Source organism: Coturnix japonica, chromosome 2 (genome assembly GCF_054131305.1).
Source record: "Coturnix japonica strain WE chromosome 2, WE-NBRP24, whole genome shotgun sequence".
NCBI classification, from domain to species: domain Eukaryota; kingdom Metazoa; phylum Chordata; class Aves; order Galliformes; family Phasianidae; genus Coturnix; species Coturnix japonica.
This window is the reverse complement of record NC_140664.1, coordinates 1,616,908-1,637,219: the sequence shown is the minus strand read 5'-3', so window position 1 is coordinate 1,637,219 and position 20,312 is coordinate 1,616,908. Positions and strand designations below refer to the sequence as shown.

The window sequence follows — 20,312 nt, the reverse complement described above, 5'->3', positions numbered from 1 at the left end:
TATAGACCCAGAACACCAGATAAAAAGTATTTTGGGCAATAGGACTCTTCACTTCTTCCTGACATGGTTATCACTTAGAGGGCAGCAGAATGGATCTAGGTTTGGAAATAACCTGTGTGGCCATGGTCATATCCAATTGTTCCTGGACATGGCCAAATGCTTCATTCCTGTCTGTCTGTGGAAGAATGTAATGAAAGTGTTGACAGATCTGAGTTTTTCATAAACCACATTTGCCACATCTAATGCATGCAGAAGAATTTACCAATATCTACACATGATGCTGCTCTCTTCCTCTCTGTTAAGGAGACTGGACTACCTTGCTCTGCCTCAAAGGCAACAAAAGCTGTTTTCTAAAATATGTGAAATGTTGTTCAAAGACCAGGAATTATTTGCTGCTTGTGGCAGATTTGCAAAGACAAGGTATACATACAAAATTCTGTACTCAAGTGTGTCATTTCTCTACTGAGGAGCAGGGGGGTTAGACTTAATGATCACACAGGTCTTCTGACCCCTATGATTTCTGTGATTTTCTGAATAACAATCTGTGGTTGGCTGTTTTCTAATATGATGGGGAAAGTTAAGTTTTAGGAAAGGAAATAAATAAGACCTTTTGTAAACATCCACCAAGCTATTCCTACTACGGTTTTAAAGGATTTTATGACATAAACTGTGATGAGAAAGAGTTGAAAGGTGACATTTGTGCTTAAGGGTGGAGAAAGAAAAGCATTTCATTGGAAAGACCATGTCTGAAAAAAATCATTTGATAGTAATAACACAGAAACTGCTACTGTAAATGCAATTTTCTCTGTTTTTAAACAGCCATTTGATTTCCAGACACACAATTCAACATCATGCTAACTGGCAACTTTGGTGTTTAAAAAAGGATTGCATCGAGACAATATAATACCCAGAGGCAAATGTGTTGTTAAGAAAGAGCTGTACAGGAGGCAGAATAAGGTCAATCTGAGATCTCACTGATACCCTAGGTTGGAGATTGTTAAAGTTGTCTTCTGCCTTATGGCCATGTAAGACTTCAAAAAATACTGAAGCTTAACAGATGGATTCTTGCATCCATATTTCCATTATGTTTAGACAGTGTTGGCACTGAGCATTCAAGCAACTGTGCTAGTTTTAGGGTGGGATACTTTCTGCCTGGACAGATTTCCTAATATCTACAAAATAAAGGTTTTTTAAAGAGGTTTCATGGCTCTGTTGCCTTCTCCCAGAACTTCCACCAAAAATTAAAGATAATTCCTTATTTCAAAACCCCATATTTGGAGGGGTCAGATCTATACATGGCTTTATGAGTTAAGGTGCCTTTTGGATACCTGGACCATAAATAGATACTTATATGCATCTAACTCCCATGTTTTGAAATACTGCAACCCTCCTTCTCTCTTTCGTGTAGTAATTTTCCAAACACCTCTAAGAAAGATCCTTGCCTCTGGGCAATGCAGAGAATAGAAGACCCTTTAAGCTTTGCAGAAAATAAATATTTTAAAGCCAGAAAGGAACCTGATGATCTGCTATCTTTGAGGATCAAACCTGAGAGCTCCACTCAGCAGTCTTCAAAACAGTCCACTAAGTCAGGCTGAGTGTTAGAATTGGATTCAGTCTCAGTTTAATGTTTCCTAGAGACAGAGAAACTTCTGCCCCTTCCAACCTTCTGCAGTCATAGACACTATTCCTTCTCTTGGGTTGCAAAGAAAAAGTGAGTTTCATTCATTTTTGGTGATATTTTTTTCCTCAACAAAAGAATGTTAGGTAAGGAAAGGGCCTCATCTCTGCTGTAGCCAGGATATTCATGTTGTTCTGCCTCCTTCATGGCCTGCGAGGGTATGAATAAAGATTTCAGGGAGCTTTCTGGAGTTTGCATAGTCACCTGTGATCCCTGCAGAAGAGAATCAGTGGCTTGGATGGTCTTTATCAGACCTTTGTATGAGGTTCTACCTCCAGTTTGTCCTCTTCAAAGCAGCCTGTCTACTCATTTATTCCCAGATTTATGTATTTTTATAACCTCCTCAAGGTTTCTGTTGCCATTCTTTCTGACTGGCATGAGCTCACTGCCAGCATTGTGCTTTCTTCTAGGCTTCCTCTATGGTCTTTTCTCCTATAAAGAGGAAAAGAGATGATAATAGGTGTGTGTCCTCCTGATCTTTTTGCTTTTGGGACCAGTCCTGCAGTAGGATACATTTCCACATGGCATTATTGACATGCAGGGTAAATGACACCTGATCTCCATAACAGTAGGAAGATTGCACAGAATGCAGACTTGATGCTGGGAGACGGGAACTTGTTAATTAAAATGTCAGTGACTCAAATCCCCTTATGATGAGAGAGCAGTGGTTTTTTATTACCGTTGCTGATAGTGATACAGTCAGTTTGTGCCTTGTAGAGGCATAATGCATTTTATTTATCCTGACAAGACTTGCACACTCTGCATGTGCGCACCATAGATGACTTTTCAGAAGCATCAGAAGATAAAGCTAAAGACTGAAAAAAAAAAAGGAAAATAAAAGGCAATGGTTTTGGATTTCCATTCTGTTCGATACTGCTCTATGCCATTCTCCCAGTCTTATATATGATATTGAAAGGTGACATCAAGCCAATTGGAGGGGAGGAACAGTCTAGAAGGAAATGGAGGAACCAGGAAGAAACTAAGAAAACATTAAGAGAACGAGAGCCATAACTCACTCTTTTTAAACACGTCCTGGAGAGGTTTTAACTTGAATGATCTGCTGAAAAGCCACACTCTTTAATTAGCTTTCGCATAATTGGAGTTATCTACTTGTTTGTCATGCTTCCATCCTATTAACTGCAATGACTGTTATAAACCTACCCTCCGTCCCTTTATAGAGAGTGGAAGAAAAGGCTGTAAAAGGAAGGACTTAAAAAAAGTATCATGGAAAGGCTTGTAAGTTGTGGTTAAAACTGTACCCCACCTCATTAAGTTCTTTATAAATACATAGAGCCATCTCAATGACTTACTTAGATCATCATGCTCTTGCTGAAATAGTGCTAATGAGACATGAACCCAATTTTGCCTCTGGTTTGCTGAAGATGAGCAGTGAGCAATTTGTCCACAGCTTCTTTAGGGTAGAAAGTGTTCAGAACTTTCAGCTTGATAGCATAAAGAGGAGGCAAGGCTGCTTTCACAGCTACTTAAGCACCTGCGAGATCCCAACGTAGCAGTAAGCATGTGCTTCAAGAGCTGCACTGAATGCAAGCTCAGCTTCGAGGTAATGGACCTTTTCAGGACTTGAGATACAAAATATTTCTGTCAGGACAGCCTCTATGAGTCAGGCTCGAAGTATTCAGATTCCACCTGGGAGTAGTTTCCACAAAGGCCAGCCAAGTCATTAAAAGTCTATGACTAATTGCCTGTTGTATGATGAGCATAAAGCAACTTCCCTTTGAGACAAGCTCAGCTTGCTTCCTTTTGCTGATCTCTCACTGTGGTTCATTTAGCTGGGATTTATCTGCTGTCTTGATGCTGCCATTCAAGACAGCTTTAGTCATAGGATGGACTAGTAGAAAGTCTGTTTGAAAGCCTTGTCTTTCCATGACCTGTTCCTCTGGTGAGCAAGTTGCTGCATGAGACGCAGGTGAGCTTGCAGACAGCAGTGTCAGCCCTTACACATGCCTGCCCTTACAACTCTGCACGTGCAAGAATTCCATTATCATCGACTCACCGTTGCTAGGAGATGACATTGTCTTGTGATGTGCCAAACCGTGACTCAGCCAGCTGTAGTAGCATGTTTTGTTGTTGTGTGAGAGGAGACATCAGCCGCGGGCTGTGGAGATGAGGCTGAGGAGCTGAGAGGATGCCCTATAAGGAGTCATAGAATGGAATGACTGGGCTAGATTTGGACCCAACCAAAGCCCACCCAATCCCAACACTTGTAGGCAAGGTTATGAACACCAGGTCAGGCTGCTCAGTGTCCCATCCCACTTGGCCTTGAACACCTCCAGGGCTAGGGAATCCACAGATTCTCTGGGCAACTTGTTAACCTGTTAAATCCTCAATTCACACTTTGGGAGCATCTTGAACATGTTAGCATAGTTTGCTTAAGCAAGTCTTGATAACACTCTCAGACATACGGTCTGATTTTGTGTGAAGTTAGTAGTAGGACTCGATGACCCCTATGGGTCCATTCCAACCTGGGATATTCTGTGATGCCGTGATTCTAAATATAAACTGACTATAAGATTGAACTGTTTGGGTGGGTTTAGTTGCTTTCCTGATGTACATCATGTGTGTAGACACAGTAGATCTGCCTTCCACTGAAATTCAGTGGGATTATTCTTATTAAACTACAGTTATCTGTAGGGAAAAGTATCCAATATTTGCTGTATTTTTTCTGAATAGCTCTGTAATGCTGTGCCTTTGTAACTTGAAGGAGGAGAGGAAGTAATATTGCCAAAATCCTCAAAATATAAAACCTCATATGACTATTTACTCAGATTTTGTTTTTAAAAAGCAGATTTCTGATTATTCAAATCTTAGTCTCCATGATTAACCCTTTGTGTGCCAGACACCTACTTTCCGTAGTGGATTTGCTGTTTCTATTGGACAGCTTAAGCTTCAAGAAACAACTGTGGTTTGAACAAATCCTGTTAACCAGTGGTTATTTCTCTAACACAGAAAACAGACTCTGAAAAGGAAGAAAATTAAGACAAACTGATTTTTACCCTCATACAAGAGCGTTTTTGACAGCAGGGCTTCTGTACACTGCCCAACAAGGAGCAGAAGCAGCAATTTGTGACTGCTCTGACTGATATTGCTAACCAACATGGCATCCCAAATAGCTCTTCCTCTTTTTTTAAACGAATGTGGCCTTGAAAAAAAAAATCACATTCACCAGGGAATCAATAATTGAATAAGTGAAAATAGTTAATAAATGTGCTGAAATCCTAATATCTCATTAGGGAAAAATACAAATGGTATTGCATCATTATCTGAAGTTGACTACTTACTAACTTCCACTTTGGGATTTGCACTTTTGTGTGGGCAAGCAAAGCAATGGAAAATGAACACTTGGATAGTCTTTACTGGCCTGGAATATGTAGATAAAAGAGCTGTTGCGACAAATCTTGATCTCTCCTGATTCTTATTCACAGCTGGTTTTATATACAAACCATCAAGAGGAGACTTTTCATGAGGTTTGTCCAAAATAGAAATCTTCCTGATCTCAGGAAGATTTTTTCCTTTAGTGGATGCAACGTTATCAGGAATCCATTTTTTGTGACAGAATAACTGAGCCTAATTTTCCTGCTTCTGCATCACAGCTTTCTCTAGAAGAGATGCATATTTCCCGCAACAGTAGAGTAACCTCTGTAGATGCCACCGGTGTTTTTGGACTGCTGCCTCCTCTTCCTGCTGGAGAATTTATCTCCTGTCCTCTTAATGTGGGTTATTTTCTGATGGGTATCACCACCATGTAAATGGATCTGCTCTTCCTGCTGAGTTGATGGGTGACAGTACTTAGGGTCTGGGTTACCTGCAAAATCTGAGGACTGTCAGATTCATATTCATATCAGACAAATTGATAGAGGGTTTTTTTTCATAATGATCCTGATGGCATTTCTGTGCATCCTCCATTTACATCACTCCAACATTGACACGAAGCAATTAAATCTTTGTCTATATGTTGGGAGGACATAGTTCACTGGGCATGATGGTGATGGGTTGATAGCTAAACTGGATGATTTTAGTGATCTTTTCTAACCTTAATAATTCTATGATTCTCTGACTTCAATATTAGCACAAAGCAACTAAATCTCTGTATATATGATGCTCTTAGCTGCATCCCCAGTACCAGAACAAGCAAATCAGACCTTTGGACACTCTGAATTAAACAGAGATGTGACAGTAAGCTAGGTCTAGGACTGACCATCTTTAAAAGGGAACCAGAGCATCATAATAGCTCTGACTTCTACAAATAGCTGCTTTATACCTGATACTTTCCTTTTCTTCCCAAGACCTCCTTAAGGGGTGAAATGTCTTATGTGTCTCTTGCAGGGCTTTGTTCAAGACCAATCCTCTTCCCTCCCAGCCTCCCTGAATGATTCAATAATTACTTTAACTGATTCAACTCTCCCCCTCAACCTCCATCCACCCCCCTAAACACTATTCAACTTTAACACAAGACCACACTGTTTCTCGGTTTCCAGTGCGCCCAAAGCTATTCAAGCTACTTGTTCCTCTCTGAATGGAGCTGACAGAGCTGCTTTTGTACAGAGGCAATTTTGGATTAAATTGGAGGCTTACTGGGGGCTGGGCTGAGGTGGAGGAGGGAGAGAATGGGGTCACTGGGTCAGTGTTTTGGAAAGATCACCTCCAAGGAGAGTCCAAGGAGAAAAACGAGTGTGGGTTAAAGGTTTGGGAAGAGATTTTGCATGAGTGCATGTGTACGTAAGGGAAATGCTTCCCATTTTCAAGAAAGGATTATGATACCTACTTGGCATAAGAAAGCAAATCAGGTCAGGTCGAGGTCAGATAACTTTCACAGCCATTTTGAATTTGTAATGATGGATCTCATGGTCTTTTCTGCGGGGATCACAGAATAACTAAAGTCATGGTAAAGGAGGTCTGATGTCACAAAGGTCATTTGCTGTGGTCCATCCCCTCAGGTCACCCATTCATCACACGTATTAAAGGCACTTTGCTAAATTCCCTTCTCCAGTTCGGCATCCCTCCCTGGAGACAAGTTCAGCTTAAGCCCTGTCTATACCACTTACCATGGTTCATACCGGCACTACAAATGCACTGCAAGAAGAGAAGACCTTTATTTTTCTGATGAGAAACATGGTAAATCACACCACTGAAGGGCCACTATGGAAAAGGACCATTGGCCATAAATCACAGTATGTTTTGAACCAGTGTAGTGTTGCTATGTTAGAGGACCATGGATCATAATCCATGTGAAAAATGGACACCAGTGAGCAACAAAAAAGCAGTGTGACTCTCATTGCTCAGCTTCTTTTTGGGTCTCTTCATTTTCACACTTGGTTAAAAAATTTGAGTTAAATTTGAAAATATTGGATTTATTGTGCTGCAGAAAAAACAATATAATCCTGCAGAGTTAGACTGCAGACCAAGAGATTCCGTAGATATCTGAACAAAAATAATACCTTTTTTTCCCCCTTTTTTTCCTTTTGGACTCAAAAGTCAGATGTTCATGGCTGGAGATACATTAGGTAACACTGCTTTGAATGGCTTGAAAGTTCCCCCCATGCACCTCTGCCTATCCACATCACCTAGAGATCACCTCTCCTCAACAAAGGGTTTAACAATCCTCATCCCCACTTTTCCTTTGCCTGAAAGGGTGATGGATCTCAATTTGTTGATCTGGCTGACTTCATTTTTCATAGAATCATAGAATTGTTTGCGTTGAAATGGACCCTTAAAGTTTATCCAGTCTATCTCTCCTACAATGAGTTGAATTTGTAAAGCACATGGAAGCACCAAGGGAGATGACTGCTCTGTATCAGGACCATCTCCTCTTAAACTCCACTGACTGAATGACAAGCATAGAGTGACAGTGCCCTTGTACTGCTTGGAGATAGACACCTGCTGGGAGCGTGTGCTTGGGGAAGATGATGCATAATGTAGAAGTAAAGCAGCAATTGTGCTACTATCCTGGGGATGCACTTTCAAACCTAACACTGCCATCCAGCTGTTCAGGGGAGGAGCAGAGTGATGCAGCTCAAGTAGGGTGGCCAGGAGGAGCTCCTGTTATTTTTGCTGGGAAGCAAAGGGATGACCTCAACTGTGTGAACAGAGATGTGGTGAGAAGCTGTTTAGTCAAGCTTGTCACACCTCTGAGAATTACATTTCCACTTGACATTGCGTCTTTTTCTCTGTTTCTTTCACTTAGGAGCCTCTGGCTACACTTCCCTTGGGGATGCTTCCACTGCCATTTCACATCATCCCTCCAGGCCCCAGATCCCTTTTCTCTGGAGAAATAGGGGGAAGGGTTTAAGGATGTTGGAGACCACCTGTAGAGCTACATTTTGATCAGCAGCCTGCTGGGCTGGGCTCTGGCTCTGGCAGTGTTAGATAAATTGAAGTAACACCGAGCTCAAGCAGCCTTTGCTCTTTTCCCCTTACCTGCTCAAAAGCAGACAAGGCTGACATTTATAAAGCATTAGCGAGACTGGGTTTAGCATTAGATCTGCTGTCAGACCCATATAAGCTATTGTATTCCTCTCCGTGCTAGCTGTTCAGACTGCTTGTCAACCTGGATGGCAGCAGGATGGGACTTGTGACCTTCTCATGTAAGGCTGGGAAGAGGCAGAGAACATCTTTTGGCCCCTCCTGGCTTGTAAAAAATGTTTGGGGCAAGTTTTTTTCTGGTGTATTTCTGTTTCCAGGAAGTGTAAAGAAACTGTCCAAATGTGATGAAAATGTTTTAAGATCCACTTGGTGAGGTTTGCTGCAAGGAAGCACAAATTTTGCCAGGATTAGCTGAAGGAACTGGGATTGGTCAGTATGGAGTAGAGGGGGTTCAGGGGAGACCTAATTGCTCTCTGCAGCCCCTTGAAAGGTGGTTGTAGTGGCTTGGGGGTCTGTCTCTTTTCACAGATACCAACAATAGGACAAGAGGTAGTAACCTTAATTTGTGCTAGGGAAGGTTCAGTTTGGATATCAGGATAAATTTCTTCTCAGGAAGACGGTGAGGCATTGAAATAGGCTGTCCAGGGATGTGGTAGAACCACTGTCCCTGAAGACTTTCAAGGAACCGTGTAGATGTGGGACTGAGGGACGTGGTTTAGTGGTCATGGTGGCAGTGGTTGGACTAGATGATCTTAGATTGTTGCAGTACGTGATCACAGTGGTCTTTTCTAACCTTAATGATTCTATGAAACAGAAATGAGATGTATCCAGCAATGTGATTTAAGTGTTGTTATGGAGTTCCCTGTGAAGCTCTCTGTATATACTGCTGACAATAGGGAAGGACTTCCCAGACCAGGGATGTGAGTATGGCTGGAAACTCTTGTTAACTCACTGCATGCTGAACACAGCAAAGCTACCATATGCTGCTTCAGGTTGACACTGGTGACAGCTAATAACCAAGTAACAACCACACTGAAGGTAATGAGTTAAGAATTTAATGTGACTGGTCAAGGATAGATGCAGAAAGAGAGAGCAGGGAAGCCTGCTTTTTTCCATTCCCAGAGCCAGACAACAGAGCAAAACTGGGTCTTGTATCCCCAATGGAGAAGCAAAGGAAGAGAGATATGTTGGCAATTTTTTTTCTCTGAACACTTTCTCAGTGGGGACTGTCTCTGTAAACAAAAGTTTGCTAGGTATCTGCAGAGGAACCAAGAGAAACAGTGCTGATCCAAAGTCTTTATTAGATATTGAACATCCTGAAATGGTTATTTTCTAAGGGAAGTGATTCTGCCTTTAATAAATCTACTGAACACCTGGATTTTCAAAGCTAAAGTCTATCACCAGTGTATATATCTCCACCAAAAATATAGACTGTCACAGAAAGTACAATTAATGGACCTTTAGCGCTTTGAAGGTATTTGCTGCTATATTTATATCTTCCAAATATGAGTCTTAGTATACCAAAGAATGACCCCAGAATTCCAACTAGTATTCTTTCACTCAAATGCCAAGATCTAATGTCCAGGCTTAAGTGTGAACAATCACCACAGCTACAATTGCTATTTCCCAGCACTGCTCCATCAGTATTTAATCTGCTGCTTTATAGAGCACCGTAGGGGATCCCCAGAAAGGAAAGCAGCTGTAGCCAAGTTCTGCTCCAAAAAGTATTTCCGATTGAAATGCCTATTAATCCAGGCAATAGGCATTAAATGACGTAATAGTGAAGCTGGAGGGCTGATATGTCCTTCTACCCAGGGCAGGATTTTTGTTTCCTTTTTACTTCTAAGATAGTTGCTGTAAAAGAAGGCCCTACAGGAGTCTGATAAATGTGTTCCAGGATCTTTTTTTCCCTGTTGGAGGAGCAGCTGCTAGCTTTTCTATTTTTTTTTTTTTCTTCTTTAAATCAAGATAATGTATTTAATTTCTTAGATTGTTGCAGTAATAGGGTAGGTATTCACAGATGACAGTCAACAGAATGTGTTTTCAATGCAAAAAGATCTTGGAGCTTTCTGCCTATCTTTCCAGACATTTCCATTCATTCTTTGAGTTTGAAAAGAGAAACATATGCTCCAAAGAAGAGTTGATGAGGTCTGCTAGGAAAATAGTTGTTTTAGTAGGTAACATAAGCTCACTTTCAGGATCTCCATGTGATCTTGAGGACCTTGTCTGGGACATAGGTGAAATAAGTTTGTCTTCTTTCATAGAGAGGTGGTGAGCAGTCATTTTTGACTTGCAAGGGCACCCTCAGAGCTGACTGAGAGATGAGAAGTATTCGTTCCTCTTGTGAGGAACATCAACCAATGAGTCTTACAGAATAGAGAAAGGCATGTCCTGCCTTGATTTCATCTCATAGGGATGATTCTGTGATAAGCAGAGCTCTGGGCAGTGGAGATTAGATAACTATAGACAGTCGTGTGGAAAAAAAGGAGCTGATCTGTGCAATCAACTACTGTTTTCTAAGCCACACCATTAATATATCTCTATTCAGTTTTTCTTCTTGCACCACCTAATTCCCAGCAGATAAAACCAGAGATGAGATGGCTAGTATTTCCCACAACGGCAAGACCTAGAAACTCATTGGATATGTGATACTCTGATCTTTTTCCCCTTTCTATGTTGGAGGACAAAGTGAAGCAGTTTGGGATGGTATCTGTGCAAGCCCCTGGGATTTTATTGTTCAAGACAAAGTATTGCCAAAGAAGTTGTGGATGTTCCGTATCTGGAAGTATCTGAGGACAGGTTGGTTGGGACTTTAGACAGCATAGTCTAGTGGAAGCTGTCCCTGTCGATATCAGGGGTTTTGGAACTAGATGGTCTTTAAGGTCCCTTTCTTATCATTCTATAATTCTTTGACATCAGAAAGTAGTCCACAGTCTTGTGCTGGCAAGCTACATTTGGCAGTAATGTAATCTGTTCACTCATCTTGGTAAGAGGCAGTACAGAGCCATAGGTCAGACTGAACTGGGTCTGAGTAAGCTGATGTAGCTGTAGATGTCCCTGTTCACTGCAGGGGAGTTGGACTAGATAACCTTCAGAGATGACCCTTCCAACTCAAGGGATTCTATGGTTCTGTGATTCCAAGTCTAAAATGTTAGGCTCCAGTCGCTGGAAAGATTGAGTTTCTGACTCCATTCTCCTCTAGTATCCTACTCAGTAAATGCTCTGATGCTATTAAGGTCAAATTAACACATTCATGGTATTGGTTTTTGGAAACAGCAGCAGCAAATAAAGTATATTTGACTCATTGCTCTTTCTGCAGCCCAGATCATATTGAAACTGGAATGTTATTTTTGATTCTACATAATGGAAACTTTACACAGGAGATGGATTCAGTACTTTTATAAAATAAGAAGAAAAGTAGACTGAAATAAATAGCCAGAGAGCTGAAGTAATAAAGTATCTCATTAGTCTATCTGAGCTGCAGCTTGTTTTCCTCTCCTCAGAATGGAAATATGCAGTCTTGCCTACTCTCTTTCTCCACACTCCCTTCACTTTCCTTTTAGACATGTTGATTCCTCCGCTTTCAGAAAGAAATTACTGTTCCTTGAATTTGTTTTTATTTGTTTGCCTTTCATGGTGGCATCACCTGACAATCTCCTTTCAACACCTGCCAACTTCTTTTATAAACTTACTCTTTAATCACTGCTCAGACTTCTGATTGGCTTTTTGCATAACCACTGCTCAGCTCCCAGTCCATCTGAAACCCACTGACTTTAATAACAAAACAGCATGATGTAACTATTTTTTATGATGCTGTTTCCGATTTTGTGCTATGAATGAACATAATGCAAAGAGACATGTTCATTCCTCACCCGGTTTAAGGAATAAAGATTACAGTCATTCTGGTGAGATACTGTGTTTATGATTGCCTTCCCCAGCACACAACAGGTCTGTCCCACAGAGCAGTGAACTTCACCGCTATGAGAGATGCCATTTACTCTACCAATAGGCACCCACCCATGAGTGCCTGTTTCTTCCACTTTTGGCTATGTTTGTAGAGTTTGCCTGACTCATCATTTCTTTATGGGATTCTTTTACTTCTCATATACCCAGGAGTCAATCTGGAGTTTTGCCAAGGTAGTCTTGACTGTGATCCATTGGTATCTATTTTTGATTGATGGATTGTGTTTTACACTATATTGACTTGTTGTCTATATTACTACTGATTACATGGGAAATCTGAAGACTAGCTTTTATGAAGGCACCAACCTTGAAACAGACAAAGGTACAGAAGGTGCCTACTGTCTAAGTCCATTAATCTCAGATTACATATTTTCCCTGATATTTTTACATGAAAGCTCTGTATATCTTATACCTACTGAGCTTTTGGTATAATCCGACTTTTTAAATCAGCACTTTAGCAACATACTAAAATACACACAACTGTGCAGTGTTACCAGCTGTGAGATGAAGAGCAGAGAGAAGTTAGCCAATCTCTCATCCAATCTTTAGTATGTACACGACAACTGGAAGGACCTGAGTGGGTGATTATGTGCTGATGGAGCTTGGTCTTTCCTCATTCAGGGTACCTAGACAATACAAAAGCTGGGCCTGAAACTTCTCTTCCAAACATGTAAGGATATTGGGCTGAGGTACTTTCTTAGAATGGGTTGGTGGGATCACTGTGTATGGAGAAACTGAAAACATGTATGGAAGCACCTTTACTGTGGTGACTCAGTATGCGCCAATATGGGATGCTGATACTGTCCTGTGCTTCTGGTATTCACAACACCAGAATATGTTGGGACTCATGTGCCTTGTTCAATGTCATGAAAGCAACAGATTTATGAGAAAGTTCCCTGGCATTTATTAATCAACTTTTCCCAGGTCCAGTCTTGCTGCAGCTTAATGTTGTGAATGCCGATGAAGTGCAGGGAATATTTTCCAACTCTTTCCTCCTATATCCAGTATCCCCTCCTTCAAAGCCACGCAGATTGCTACAGATCACAGGTACTCTGTTGGATGAAATCTTAATGGTAGCAACCTTTGGTCTGGGAGATGAGGCAAGATAACTGCATTTCAAGTGCTTCATTGCTTTCCTGGAATTTCACTGAGCATGTTTTCTTCTCAGGCTCTTCTCTCAGATGGCAGCTTTCAGCTGTCTGCCATGTGTTCCAAAGCTGAACATTCAACTTTTTAATATATTTTTCTTCTCAGGGTATGAGTCACCTTTCTGAGACCTGTCCTTTGTTGTGCTTAGATGAAATGAGTGCTTATGACTAGCGACTTAGTTAAAATCAGGACAGAAATTTGACTACTGCATGTTTCATCACATATTCAACATTCCTTCTAGGATTTATTTGTGATTTTCAAAGGATCCTCTCGTTTTACAAGCATAGGTAGGTGCCCATCTTGATATACAGGTTGTTAGGCTAACAAGGAGCCCAATAAATTATCCAACATAGTCTCGTCATGGAGGCAAGTCAAATATCTCTGCAAATCAACTGCAGTACAGATGTGTAGACTAATAGTTGGAGTACAAAATTGGTCATCAGGGCTCCATGATTTTTTTTCTATCTATCTCTGTTATTGGGCAAACAGTACAGCTATAAGCAAGTCACTTGTTCCCTGTAAATTGTTTAATGTAAAACAAAGAGTTAATATTACTATATCTTGGATGTGCAGTGCTGGTGTGTTGTGATGGAGGAAGCCTCTCAGTATGTAATAACTCTTAGTTAAGGCAGGTGCAATCAGGAAACATGGCTCCAATTTTTAAACAACTGATAACAGCTCATGGGGACAGAAAGATGAATAAACGGTGTTTCCTATGCAAGGTATTCTTCTTATTATTGTAAAACTCCTCTATTACACACCTAGTTTCATCTTTAGATTAAAAAATGTGCTTTCAGAGTATAATACCCAATTTAGGGGTAAGGAAGCTGCTGCAAAGGAAAAAAAGTAGACTTGAAATTAAACACCATACAGAAAACTAAATAATCCAGATTAGATAAATATTAGATAAATAATAAAGATTCCAGGTGTCCTGGAGCTTAAGTGCTGACAAGCATTTTGCCTCATTATTTAATTTAGAATCCTAAAGGTTGGAAAAGACCACTAAGATCATCAAGTCCAACTGTCAACCCACACCCACCATTTCTACTAAATCCTCAATTTGTGTTATTTCTAAGAGGTAGACTATAATGTAGCCAAAAGTTCTGGGTGAGTATAATCTCTGAGGCCATCCCTAATCGGGAAGTAAAAGAAGAAAGGGTCCAATTAGCCTTATAATCCAGGGCTCTGTAAGTGACCAATGCTTATGAGTTGCTTAATGTTCTGCAGCAATAGCTCAGATAGACACATACCAGCAAACTGTATGGTACCTTATGTGGATGATGAAGTAAAATAATTCAGGGCTCATTATGAAAGGAACCTGTATGGAAATCATCTTGGTTAAAGACAGAATAAAAGAACAAAGGATTCGGCAAGTACCCAGAGGGGTCATGTAGGGCACCCTCCCTTTATATGATTAAACAGAAGAATAAGTGAATAAGTAATAATCTAATCACATAGGGGGCCAGGCAAACTCGGCATTAAACTACTGTAGGAGGCAAGTTTTTCATTTGTGACCAAATGACCTTATATTTTTTCCATCTGTCTCTATTAAGCAGAGTCATTTCTCCCATCAGTGCAGTGGTGAAAAATTTCTCCAATTGTTCAGGAGAGAGAGGAGTAAATGGTTCCTTTGAAGTGGGATATCAAGAAATTAATGTCTTGACATATCTGTTCCTAAAATGAGTGAGAATTTTTCTACTAATTTCAGGGAGCTGGGGTGGAGGATGGAGCCCTGGACAAAACAGACAACAGTATCTCAAACAGACTGGAGAACATCTCCTATCTCTACAGAATATGTAGAGCCTCGACTATATGTATGAAAAGATAACCTATGTCTCAGTGAACTGGTTTAGTTGTTGGTTTATCTAGAGCCCAGGACAACAATGGACGCACCTTGACTCCTTGTACTTCCATGCTCTCACCTGTGTAGTAAGTCACTCTTGTGTGGAGCTCTAGGAGTTTGATCTTGTTAGAACTGGGAAGCTTAAGGCAGATAACTTGCATGACAGAGTGGGAGTGCAATTGGCAAGGAGAGGGCAGATAGAGAAAATAACAGAAAAGAGAAAGTTTGATTTTGCAGACCTGCTCAGCATTCACATCTCATGAAGCTAGTGTGGTTCTCCTAGCAGCAGCCTCTCCCTCCTGCAGAGCCTTTCATGTGAAACTTAAAAGCATTGCATGAGACTCTCTAAAACTCAGTATCTCTCAGTGCATTTTTGTGTAGGTAATGCAGTGCAGTCAAGGTACAGATCTAAGTGCCTCTCACAAGAGCACCCACAAAGTCATGGATGTGTCTAAGAATTAAGAACCACCTCTGATCTCCTGTCTTCCAATACAGTTTTCAATCTAGAAGAGAAATATCCATCTCATTCACATTTATTTGGCAGTGGTAGAGATGAGACTAGATGTTGTTGACCCACTGGGTCTGCATGAGTCCAGAACAGAAAGGCTCGTGGCTACCCATCCCATATAATATAGCACAACATTGATTATAGCACTTCTGCAGCCTTACTCCAAAAGCTGCAGTTTTTCTAAGGTTCGTGTGGAAGTGAGGAGCAATACTGTGATTCCTTGTATGTCACAAAGTTCAGAAGACTAGGAGCAGTCATAGAATCAATCATAGAATCATTAACATTGAAAAAGATCTCCAAGATCACCTAGTCCAGCCATCCACTTACCATCAATATTGTCCACTATACTGTTTTCCTTACTTCCACATCTACATGTTTCTTGGGCACCTTCAGGGATGATGACTCCACCTCCTCCCTGAGCAGCCTGTTCTATTGCCTCACCACTCTTTTGGAGAAGAAGGTTTTCTTAGTATTCAACCTGAATCTCTCCTGGCGCAATTTGAGGCCATTCCCTCTAGTCCTATCTCTGTTATGCAAGAGAAGAGACCTCACCAGAACCTCGTTTCAGGTAGTTGTAGAGAGCAATGAGGTCACATCTGAGCCTCCTCTTCTCCAAACTAAACAATCACAGTTCCTTCAGCTATTCCTCATAAGATTTGTTCTTCAGTTCCCTCACCACTTTTCTAGCCTTTCTTTGGACACACTGCAGGGCCTCAGTGTCTTTCTTGTAGTAAGGAGTCCAGAAGTGAACACAAAACTCAAGATGCTTCTTCACCAGCACTGAGTACAGAGGGGGATGACCACCTCCCTGTTCCTTCTGGTTTCACTGTTTCTGATAGAAGCCAGGATGCCATTGGCCTTCTTGGCCACCTGGGTACACTACTGCTTCATGTTCAGCTGAGAAAGTGCCAATAGTGCTCGCTTGTACTCAAGGCATTCAAAATGGATAATTCTCAGGCAATAACAAAAAGTTCATGCCAGAATACAAATTTATTTCTGTCACAATATCTGTTGCAAAGACTCTGAATTGGTAAGTTTGTTACTGTGCTGCTTGGCAGCAGGAAAGCACTACACAGATACAGCTCAAACATCAATTCGTTTACAGAATAATTTGAGGCTATTAACTAGTTAATTAATAATGATTGGATGAAGTGATGGGAGAGGGGGACTTGACACTGAAAAAGGTTTGACAGCAGTAGTAGCTTCTGTATTGTAAAGGTCTGTAAAGCAATGAGAGAACAGGAAGTCAAATTTATCATCAGGGCACAATGGAGTAAGACAGATAGGGAAAGCTTGAGCAGGATAGCTCAGTGTTTCAGAAAGGAACCAAGACAATATTCTCTAGCCAACTCCAGCTGGTGAATAAGATCACTGTCTCACCTTGAAGGCTGCAAGTGGAATTTGAATTGGGCTTCCCATCCCCGAGGCTAATTCTGGGCAAGCAGATGCTCAACTGAGTTGAGAGATAAAGTCAGCGTGAACCGATAGACAATATGTGGAGAAGACACTTTTCAGACTATCCTTTATAACTCAACTTTTCTTAATTCTTCTCTCACAAAGCATTACATAAACCACAGTTGGCTAAGCTTTTTGATGAAGGTTTTTCTTTCTCATTTTAAAGAGTGAGTAAGGCTTATTAGTTTTGTTTCAGTGATGAGGAAACCAAGGCATAGAGCAGTCAATACACCTCTACCCAAAAATCCCATTGAAAGCATTCCCTGACTGCTGAGAGCCATGCAGTGAATTCTAGGAGACATGCCAAGACAGCCAAGTGCCAGGATCAGTGACTCACAGTACCGTGGGGGAATGAGAGATGATTTACACCGGTGCAGTTCCAGCAGTCAAAGTTAGGTTGGGCTGATGCCATCAATGCAGTCTGCACCTATGCACTGTATCTAAAGATGGAGGCTGATGACAGAACTGCATAGGAAAATCAAAACCAGACCTTGAAACCAGCAACATAATCTGCTCATAACTCCAAGGTGATGCAGCTTTTTGGTTGACTAAATCACTCTTAGGAGATAGCTGTCATTCTCTGTTGACTGTTTGGAGACTTATGTGTTTGCACCACTCTTCCCGTCTCTGCACTTCCAGTACAAGTTGCTATTAAAAACATAGTAAATCTTGCGTACATGCTGACTGTTAGAGAGAGTTAAAGCCCTTCATAACTTTATCAGGGGGCTGACAGATAAATCTTAGTAGAATGCAGATGTCTCATTCTGGAACAGAGGGATGTAAGCTATAGCTGTTTACCTACAGAAGGGTTTATTTTGTCCCTCTCTTGCACACATACACATTTTAACAGCCTTTTAAATCTCCAAGCCATCATGCCACCTCACTCTCCCACCTACTTTCTTCTGCCCCTATTTCCATTTTCATCTCCATCATACTGGGAAGAGGTAATATCCACTGCAGTATTCATTTCTAGAAAGAAGGAGCAGTATAAAAAGATGCTGTAAGCAAATGAAATGTAACTGGCTGAATAGGTAAAAGGAATAGAGGAGCTCTGCTACTTGACTCCAGCAGTTCCCAGAGATCCTGAGAGATATTTTGACTCTTCTGCACTGAGTTCATTAATGTACAGTGCAGCTGTCCATCAGTATACCCAAAAGAAGTTGGCAGGTGAGGAAACTGGGTGGATGCTGGAAGACATACAAGGGAGAGACTCCTCTAACACATCTGAAACAGCAATTCTTAATTATGAACAGGAGAAAGGGGACAAAAACATGAGCTCTGCCTAAACAGTGTCTCCTATTGGCACTGCTGGAAACAGTATTATTAAAATTTTTTTGATAGAACAGATCTCATTTGAGATCTCTAATGAGCTCAAGAGCTCAAACATTGGATTAGGATACTACTGATTAGACAATGAGGATGAATTAAAGAAACAAATAAATAAACAAATAAAAATAATTAAAAACAAAAACAAAAACAGGATTATTTTTGTTCTATAGAAGATTAGAACAAAGGGAGATATGAGACTAGTTTGCCTGGTGTGGGATGTGGGAGTACCAAGGGAATTGTGACAGAGGAAACAAATATATATTTTTCTGAACATACAAGACAAGAAATTGTTAGCTTAAATTCCAATGGGGGATATCTCAGTTAGATGTGGCAGAGCTTTTCCTAGAGAGAAAGGCTATGAAAATGGTTTGACAGAGTGGAGAGGCTTCTTAGAAGAGAATGGAAGTATCATTGCTCGGGTATACTTTGCGTAAGTGAAACAGTAAGAGAGTCATAGAATATCCAGAATTGGAAGAGACTCATAAGGATCACTGAGTCCAAATTAAGAGGTAGGAAGATGAGGCCAGTCTCTCCCTACACTGTTATCTATGATTCAGTGTTATTCTTCTAATTCTGTTTTCTATAAGGACCTGGTAAGTTTGTTGTGAACTCTCTAGTTCACAGAATTACATTCCTACATTATACGTTTTTCCCTCACTGCCAGAGCAAAGTAGCTTGCTTTGGTCATTCTGTGAGAATAAATCCACAAGAAAAGGGTTGCCATTTACAGGTGCTTTTTTTCCCAGCATTGCAGAGTTTTTGGAAAGAGTTTTAAACACAGTGAGAAAAAAGAACCCCCTTGAATAAGGTATCGGACAAGCATTTTTTTGAGAGTAAATTCCAGGTGTTGATTGGTTATTGATTTTCAGAAAGCGAGCTATTACCTCAGATAGCCCCTTGCTTGTCCTAGGTCCTACAGAAGGAAGTAAAGACTAATAAAAGTGAATCTTTGGCAAGGGCTGTTGATATGGGCTGTAATTGATCTTCATCACCAGTTGATCGACCGGTTTGTTAGATCATTAATCGCCCTTAGCTTTGATCTGGGCCATTAACTAACAAACTTATCTTCAGCTGTTGGAAAATGACCAGCTCTTTCTTAGTATTATTGTACTGAGCATCCAGGGCAGTTAAATCCCAGAGGATGTGAGGCAGGAATCTCCAGAACAATTTTCTTGGTCCATTAGTGCTGTATGAGCCAGATACAGAAGCACGTTGATGTTTGTTGTTGTTGTTGTTGTTTGTTTGTTTGTTTTAGCTTCGTTATTTCCTTGAATTTCCAAAGAAAGGTACTGGCTCAGTGTAAGAAAGGAAACTCTCTCATACCGTGTTAAAAAATAATGAGTTAGTTGGAAATGACTTGGCTTGATTTATATGTTAGAGCTATCCTGCTTTATTCTAGTAGATCTTTGCTTGGAAGCTTATCTTAATGTCTGCAAAAGCTGTAGGACTGAAAGCTGTGGAGACTGGAATGCACAGTATAAACTGGACTCCACCCATTCTTTTTCAGTGATGTCTCTTAGGCCAGATCTCAGATGGCAGATGAGACATCCTTCAGTTTCACTGAAGAACATCACCAGTAGGGTTGTTAGTACTTGTTCACCCTGGAGCTCCTAAGGTGTGAGCATCAACTTGGTGAGAAATTGAGAAAGGACTATAAAATCCAGTAGGCAGCCACGAAATGGAATTTTCCTTTTTTTATGACTCTCATGAGTGATCCTAACAGAAACCCTTGATCCAAATAGGAATCAAGCCAGTCCTGTAGAAATGAAACTCCCCATTTTTAATTCTGACTTCCTTTGAGCCAAATTCCCACTGTGGCACTTCTCCAGTGCACCAAGAGCTTGAGCTGTTCTATCTCAGATTTCCAAGGAAAGCAGATCAAGATGTAAACAGGTTGTCCCAGAAGAAAAACTGCATCATCCCAGCACTGCAAAAACAACTTGTTCTTTCTGGCAAAGATTGGTTCTTGGGAAGAAACTAAACAACAAGCAAAACCAAATGAAATT

General features: G+C 40.8%; 1 protein-coding gene and 1 long non-coding RNA gene across 5 annotated transcripts in view; one reads left to right on the top strand and one right to left on the bottom strand.

Moving 5' to 3' along the window:
• Positions 1 to 20,312, top strand: part of ADGRB1 (adhesion G protein-coupled receptor B1) — a 263,519-nt gene that overhangs the window by 34,917 nt on the left and 208,290 nt on the right. The gene's annotated exons all lie outside the window — the stretch shown is intronic.
• On the bottom strand, positions 1,622 to 6,547 carry LOC107310630 (uncharacterized). Its single transcript, XR_004306304.2, has 3 exons — positions 6,462 to 6,547; positions 3,693 to 3,829; positions 1,622 to 2,110 (listed from the first exon to the last, which is right to left on the bottom strand). It is a non-coding gene; the product is annotated as an uncharacterized LOC107310630 (long non-coding RNA).